At 30.7% G+C, this 8,922-nt stretch overlaps 1 long non-coding RNA gene across 1 annotated transcript; it reads right to left on the bottom strand.

Moving 5' to 3' along the window:
• Positions 1–324: 324 nt before the first annotated feature.
• LOC123228324 lies at positions 325–4,341 on the bottom strand. The gene is made up of 5 exons (XR_006504667.1): positions 4,101–4,341; positions 2,792–2,881; positions 2,557–2,618; positions 936–1,919; positions 325–819 (listed from the first exon to the last, which is right to left on the bottom strand). It is a non-coding gene; the product is annotated as an uncharacterized LOC123228324 (long non-coding RNA).
• Between the last annotated feature and the right edge of the window lie 4,581 nt (positions 4,342–8,922).

The following is an 8,922-nucleotide window of genomic DNA, read 5'->3' on the forward strand; positions in this document are numbered from 1 at the left end:
AAACCTGTTTGAGTCATATCTCTGAAATCAAAGGTCTTCAGAAACCACCTGAAACTTGAAAATATGTTATGACAAGTCTTCCAATCCAGAAACCTCCTTATAACGGCTTTGAATGGGTAAACATATTAAAAATTAGGTTTTAGAGTGGGGACCTAGTCTATTCATAAGAAATTATCTAGACCCTCCTATTAAAGGTCCAATAATTGAAGGTCCATAATAAACCGTCTACCCAGACCAATAACTTTTAAGTGTATTAGACATATCTTTATTGATCACTCAAGCTCATTTGTAAACTAGCATTAGACTATCTAATTATCCGATTTTATAAAACAAAAACTATAATTAATGTTAGCCCACATCAGGATATTTCCAACATCGTTAACTAAATTTACATCCAATAGAGCCATGAATACCGAATGTGACATACTACAACTAGATTGGAAGAACTTTCTATGACCTAAGCCACTACTCGTACACAACATATAAGCATGAAGTCATACAAAGCTAAGAGGCAGGATTTGAGAGCCCACTTGTTTTGTTTTGGGCACAATGAACAAATTCATAAGCAATTGCTTAGTGGCTTACCAACTTCAGAGAGTTTGCCTTCTCTTGCAGGGTGTCAAGTAGACTGTCAAAGCTCTTCTTGAAGGAGTCGACTCCTTCAAGTTCAAGATGAGTGCTAACATAGCTCCAGTCAATTCCCAACTTCTCAAGTGCATTGTAAATGCCTTTAGCTTCAAAAATATTTACGTCGATCGTCCTTGAAACAACACCATGATCAACAAATGCTTGGAGAGCTTGGTCAGGCATGGTTGAAACCTGCAAAAGGGAATTTGACAACAAGCATATAAAAGGGTGTTTATTAACATGATCCTCGTTATAAAAAAAGTGTAAAGATGCTCATCGTGTCAGGTCCAATGAGAGGAGCAACATACAAAGTATCGGGGTAGGTTGGGTTCTTAACGCTGGTTGAGGCCCACAACAGCCTCTGCTTCTTTGCGCTTTTCTTCACAAGAGCTTCCCATCTTGGACCACAAAACTTCTTCTGGTAGAGTTGGTATGCCAAGGCAGATTGAGCCACGGCAGCCAAAAATAGTTAAGATGTCACGTATATAGCACAATATTAAATTCTAGGTTTTATAGTTCCAAGGAGTAAAAGTATGCAATTGAACCTAAGTTACCTTTCCCCGAAGATCAAGAGCTTCTAGTGTTCCAGTCTTTTCAAGCATTTTGTCAATGAGGGTGTCAACTCGACTAACCAAAAAGGATGCAACACTTGTAACTCTGGAGAGGTCATCTAGACCAGAAGCCTCCAGGCCATCCAAGTAAGTATCAATGACTGCTTCATATCTAGCAAGAGAGAAAATGAGCTGTACAAACACAACAGAAATTGTATTTCGGACACTAACATTCACAAGTTGTCAGTTTGAAACATAGGAAAATTGAAGGAGTTTGAGGAACCAAAATTTTGATCCCTTGGATCAATACAGCAGGGGCACATACTTCGCACTCAAAGAAATAGCAGAATACGCCAGCATATAATAGTACAAATTAAGACAACTTCTACAATAAAATTGTTTATATAGCCCAAAACTAGAAAGGGAAGCACAGAACTCAGAGTCACGTTGACGCTAATGCCATTTGCTATAACTTCCTCGATAGAAGCAATACATGGAGCCGTGGTAGGAATCTTAATTTAGACATTGGGGCGGTCAACCACTTTATGAAGCCATTTTGCCGCCTTTACAGTCCCTTTAGTATCATCAGCAAGTCTAGGTGAAACTTTGACCGAAACATAGCCGTCACCACCATCAGTTTCATCATAAATATGCTCAAAAAGTTTGCACGCATCTTGAATGTCCTTAATCAGAACTTCCCAGTATGCAGCTTCAATGTCTTTTCCAGATTGTACAAGTTCCCTGTATATTCCAATAATTATTGATGAATACAACAAACAACTTTATATTCCAAACAAAACTAAAAACACACACCCAACTTCAAACAAATAATTAACAGCAAACACAAAAATTCATCTGGAATGAATACAAGTTCTATATACAAGAAATTTACTTATGTTGGCATTAAATGTCAATTGTTGCATCCTTTGCCACCTAGTAAACCAATAAAATCAAGAGACATACAAGTGTCCACCTCTAAACAATGGAAATTTTCAGTTAAAAATTATAATATAAATAGTGCATTCCATACAATTAATAAATGATCTACAAAATTACAAAGATTATCTGTGCTCCATAAACTATTTTCAGCCATTGCAGCAATATATTTCACTATCTTTCACTAAAATCTCCAAAGCACTTGACAAAATTAATACCATAAAATCTCTAAATCTATTTAGATCTTGTAATGGTTGACTTAGTTTTTCACTTTTCTGGCCAGAAGATAACAAAATGTTCACAAATTCTGCAAAATTGCAGTGTTCAAGAATTTTGCAAACAGCTCATCACAATTGGGCAGCCCCCAGGCTACCACAAACAGGACAAAGCAATTTAATTTCTCCAATCATATGGATTCCACAATAGTTCTTTGAAATCAAACCATTTGTAATAACTGAATTGACCATTGTAAGCGTTTGAAGATAAAATAGCTTTCTGGAAAATCTGCAAGCCAAAAGTTTAAACAGCTCAGTACACAGCCTTAATATAAATTGTGTCAAGTAAATGAGCCAACAAAACCGAAAACGAGATTAGTAGTTACAGCTGGATTGCTAGTTCTCACACCACTTGCAATCAGTGGAAGCAAATCTTTAATGGGGCGGCAGAGATTATCATACCAAGGGCTCTGACCTTCCTTTTCATAAAGATCATGGAGAGATGTTCTTTTTGTTGCTGTTCCATTTCCACCTGGTTGAGAAAACCTGACACTGTAACCCAGATGACTTTAGCATCAAACTTTACCGTATGGGTGCAAATTTTTGCTTTTATTTTTCGCATTTCATCAAAACAAAAGCATTATTTTACATTTGAATTCGTATCTTACTTGTCTACCAAAAATTAAATCAGAGTATAAATAATACTAAATCAAGCTATAAATCTAGTATCAGATAATAATATTTTAATCCTAGTTAATAAATATGTGTATTATACACATTCAAAAGAATTTTTGAATTTATAATGTATTGAATGCATATTTTATGTCATTCACGTATTAAACACGAATTATATGTTGTATTTTATATTTGTGTTATTTTTTAATTTCTGAGTAAACTTAAAATACAAAATTGTCACTTATATTTTCAATTATTTACAAAAATACCACTATCATTTAAAAAAAAAAACCTAATATTTCTTTTTTAATTTTCAACCATAATTTTGCTTTTTTCTCCTATATGGTCTGTACAAAGATTCATTCTAATCAGAAGTTTGAAATCTCAGTTAATTAATTTGTTTACTTTTTTCAATTAACTGATATATTACTTATTATACAAATAATTTTGATTATATATTATATTATATTAGGTTTAATAGTTAATTAAATACTCTATATTTGAATTGTTATAATGATTTTCATTAAGAGATTCATGAAAAAAATACTAAAATTATTATGATATTGTCATATTTTTTAAACATATTTTAATGATGTGCAATATTAAATTTGTATATATATATTTCATACTTTTCTTGCATAAAAATTTTATGGGCATTTTTTTACAAATATATTTTTTATTATTTGTCATATTATATCTATATAATTTATATACCGTTTTTATTTATTCTTTTATTTACTAACTAAGATTCTAATAAATATATATATAAATCTATAATCTTTTAGAAACGGATTCCAAAAGAGAATTATTTGATCGGAAAAATTATATAAAATGCAAAGCTCAGTCAACTTTATATCAGAGAGAAACTTTTCTGCCAACAGCAAATATAAATCAAACATAAATATCATATCAAATCACAGCACTAAGATTAAACTAAAAATAAAAAATCTAAACTAGATTACCCAAAAGGTTTTCCAGGAGAAAAAAACATAGAACGGATCAAACTGAGACAAAGATAAATGAACAAAACTGGAATATTTTATCAAGTTTATAAATAAGATCACAAGGAAAACACTAAAAACAAATTCAAACTTACACCAAGAAGCCTCCCAAAACAAGGCTATTTTGTAAGGTTCAACTGATAGGACACAACTTTGGAGTTGAACCCAGTATTGTTTTTGAGAGAAACGAAAGAAACTAACCCAGAAGAGGATCTGGGTTTGAACGATGGTGAAGAAGAGGAGAGAGCTGCAGTTGGTGAATTGCAAAGTTTTGAAACAGTAGCCATAGTGAGGGTTGGTGAAGCAGTAGAGTTGTTCGACAGTTACGATACGACCGAAGAGAAATGAAGAGGATTCAAAGTTTATATATAAAATAATAAAGAAAAATTGACCTTGTTAGTATATACGTATATTATTCATATTTTTGTCGTATTTGTATATTAAATATATTTAAAATAACTTTTGAATCCAAAATTTATTAAACGTATATTTTTCATCTTTCTTGTATTAAATATGAATTTTATGTCGTATTTTATATTTATCATATTTTTGTGTAGTATTTGTATATTAAATATATTCAAAATAACTTTTGAACTCAAAATATATTAAATGCATATTTTTCGTCTTTCTTGTATTAAATATGAATTATATGTCATATTTTATGTTTGTCATATTTTTGTCACTTTTTTAAATTTTCAGTTAAACTTAAAGTACAAAATTGTCCCTTTTATTTTTAATTATTTATAAAAATACTATTGTCCTTTTTTTTAAAAAAAAACCTAACAACATTTTTTTCTTAATTTTCAACCCTAATTTTCCCATATAGTCTATACAAAGATTCACTCTTATCTAAAGTCTGAAATCCAAACTGATTAATTTGTTTACTTTTTCCCAATTGATTGGTACGTTACTTATTATACAAATAATTTTGATTATGTATTATATAATATTAGGTTTAATAATTAATTAAATACTTTACATTTGAATTGTTATATTGATTTTCAAAAGAAGATTCGTGAAAAGTATCAAAATTATTATAATATTATCATATTTTTATAAACGTATTATTGACAATGTATCATATTAAACTTATATATACATGTTTCGTACTTTTCCCATATAAAAATTTTAGGAGCATTTTTTACAAAAATATATTTCATTATTCGTCGTATTATACCATATAATTCGCTTATCATTTTTTTTTATTTCTGTATTTACTCACTAGGACGCTGCGTTCTGGTTGGGGTTTTTTGTAATGTTTTATTTGTTTGGGATTTAAACGTTTTCATGAACTTTGAAAATTTTATATTGTTATAAATTAATAAATAATTTTTTTTTTTTTTAGATGGGTTTTTATTATTTATAAACGTATAGGGATTAATTAATTCTTTCGATATCAGAATTTATTTTCTATTTTAACCTTTTTTTATTTTACTATATTTTTTTCATTCACGATTGAAAGGTTTAAGTTTTGTCTTTTGATCCCGGATTTCGTTTGGGCTGATTGGGATTGTGTTTGTAATATTTTTTTCGCAAGGGGTTTATAGTGACATTTCACTGTTTAGTCAGCTTTTCTATTTTTATTTACGGAATATTTCCATATTTATCTTTTTTTATTTTTTTAACCATTTTTCACCACTCACTATTAAAAGGTTAGGATAAAATTTTCAGTTTATTTTTAATTTATTATAATTTAAATTTTAAATTGATAAATATTATATTTTTTTATTAAGCATAAATACACCGTATGAGTATTTTTATTTTTTAATTTTTATTATGGAATTAGGTTTATAAAATTATCTAAATTCTAAATTGATTAAATTTATTATATATTAATAAATTACATCGATAAAAAATTTAGATAGGTCAGATTTAAAGATTTCAATTAATCATATCATGTATGGTAAACTATAAAGTGTCACATTAATGAAATAAAATATTATTATGGTTTTTCAACTAATCAATTTTATTGGCAATAAAGTATTCAATTGATAGATATATCATTATAATAATTTCCCTACTTTTAGCTTTGTATGGAATCTACTTATCCTGTAACTAATATTTATTTGAATGGAGACCATATTAAAGAAAATAATTGGCATTTAAAAAAAAGGGAAATTTTAAAAACTAGGCAAAATTAAAGGGGTCTAAGCGAAATTGCCCAAAAAATTCAGGTTTAAACAAAAATGGCCAGGTATTGTGAAATGACGAAACTGCCCCCATATATAAACACAGCAAATTTCACTGTGCAATTCAAAGAAAATTCGAATTTTTTCCACATCCCACAGCAATCCCACGGCGAACGTCATTTCCGTCGATTTTCTTGCTTTCCGGCAACCGAAAATGGAAAATAATGTTATCACATCTCCCGTAATCTTGTTTGGATCAAGTTATTGCTCATATTATTGCGATTTGATTGAGAATTTTGGGTTTGAAATTTTAGGGTTTACTGTTTGAATAATGCTTAAAATGTTTCAATTTTTGGTTGTTTTTGTTGAATTGATTGAGGGGTTTTATATTATACAATGTGCAGATTTGATTTATGTGAAAATCAGAGGTCGAAACGACCAAAAATTGGCCGAAATTGGCTGCCGAATGGATCGGCAGTCTGCCGTGGGAACGGAATTTCCCACGGCAGGACGAATTCTCCCACGGCAGTTGATAAACAATGGGTTGTGGGGGGGGGGGGGGGGGGGGTAAACTGGCTTTTTTAAAACATTGGGGTGTCGGGGAAATCCTTAGCCCACGTCGGGTTTTTTTGAAATTTCGCACGTTGTCGTGGGAAAAGCAAAATTACGAAACTGCCCCCCTTTATATACAAAGTAAAATTTCCCACGGCAGGTTCTGATTTCACTGTGCATTTCCACGAAAAATCGCAAAAGTTTCCTCCTCCCAAGTCAATCCCACGGCAAAGGTCATTTCCGTCGATTTTGAAGCTTCCCGGCAACCGCAAATGGCAAAGAAGGTTAGTATATCTCCCGTAATCTTATTTGGATCAATTTATTGCTGATATAATTGAGATTTGATTGAGAATTTTGGGTTTGAAATTCTAGGGTTTACGCTTTGAATATTGCTTAAAATGTTTGGATTTTTAGTTGTTTTTGTTGAATTGATTGAGAGGTTTTATGTTATACAATGTGTAGATTTGATTTATGCAAAAATCGGAGGTCAAAACGACCAAAAATTGGCCGAAATTGGCTGAAACTTGGATCGGCAGTCTGCCGTGGGAACGAAGTTTCCCACGGCAGAACGAAATTTCCCACGGGAGCGTCCTTTTCAAACTTAGTTGGGGGGTAAATTGGGTTTTTTAAAATCTTGGAGAGCTGGATGAGATTCATTACAACAAAGGGGGTTTTATGGAAATTTTTGATATAACATTGGACCTTTCTAATTAAAGAATTTTCATTAGGGGTTAAATTGAGATTTTTCTCATCCACGGTTTCTGATCGTGTAGTTTTCGAATTTTATATCCGTTTTTTCTGTTTTAGGTTTTTCTATATGTATTTTTCAAATTTCAAATTCGAGTTTTCAAATTTTGGTGTTTTTTGACACAACTTACGATGTAACGACGTTATTTCAGTTTCATTTTTTCGAATTCGAATTTCAGTTCCGTTTTTCTGGATTTCACCATTTTAGGTTATATCGATTCGTATTTTCACGATATCCGAATGATTTTCCAAGTATCATCACTTTAAAGTATTTCAACGTATAGAATTCGAATTTCAGTTCCGTTTTTTCGGATTTCACCATTTTAGGTTATATCGATTCGTATTTGCACGATTTCTGAATGAATTTTCGAGTATTGTCACTTTGAGGTATTTCAACGTATCGAATTCGAATTGTAACTCTGTTTTTTCGAATTTCACCATTTCAGGATATATCAAATCGTATTTTCATGATCTCCGAACGATTTTTCAATTATCGTCACTTTAAGGTATTTCAACGTTTAGAATTCGAATTTCAGTTCCGTTTTTTCGATATTCACCATTTTAGGGTATATCGATTCGTATTTTCACGATTTCTGAATGATTTTCTGAGTATCGTCACTTTAAAGTATTTCAACGTATAGAATTCGAATTTCAGTTCCGTTTTTTTGAATTTCACCATTTTAGGTTATATCGATTCGTATTTTCACGAATTTTGAATAATTTTCTGAGTATCGTCACTTTAAGGTATTTCAATGAATCAAATTCGAATTGCAACTCCATTTTTTCGAATTTCACAATTTCAGGATATATCGAATCGTAATTTCATGATCTCCGAACGATTTTTCAATTATCGTCACTTTAAGGTATTTCAACGTATAGAATTCGAATTTCAGTTCCGTTTTTTCGAAATTCACCATTTTAGGATATATCGATTCGTATTTTCACGATTTCCGAATGATTTTCTGAGTATCGTCACTTTAAGGTATTTTAACGTATGGAATTCGAATTGCAACTCCGTTTTTTCGAATTTCACCATTTCAGGATATATCGAGTCGTATTTTCATGATCTCCGAACGATTTTTCAATTATCATCACTTTAAGGTATTTCAACGTATAGAATTCGAATTTCAGTTCTGTTTTTTCTGATTTCACCATTTTAGGTTATATCGATTCATATTTTCACGATATCCGAATGATTTTCTGAGTATCATCACTTTAAGGTATTTCAACGTATAGAATTCGAATTTCATTTTCGTTTTTTCGAATTTAACCATTTTAGGATATATCGATTCGTATTTTCACGATCTCTGAACGAATTTTTTATTATCGTCACTTTAAGGTACTTCAACGTATAGAATTTGAATTTCACATCCGTTTTTCAAATTTGACCATTTTAGGATATATCGATTCGTATTTTCAAAATTTTCGAACAATTTTCTGATTATCGTCACTTCAAGGTATTTCAACCTATAAAGTATGAATTTCAATT

Source organism: Mangifera indica, chromosome 10 (genome assembly GCF_011075055.1).
Source record: "Mangifera indica cultivar Alphonso chromosome 10, CATAS_Mindica_2.1, whole genome shotgun sequence".
In the NCBI taxonomy this organism is placed as follows: Eukaryota; Viridiplantae; Streptophyta; class Magnoliopsida; order Sapindales; family Anacardiaceae; genus Mangifera; species Mangifera indica.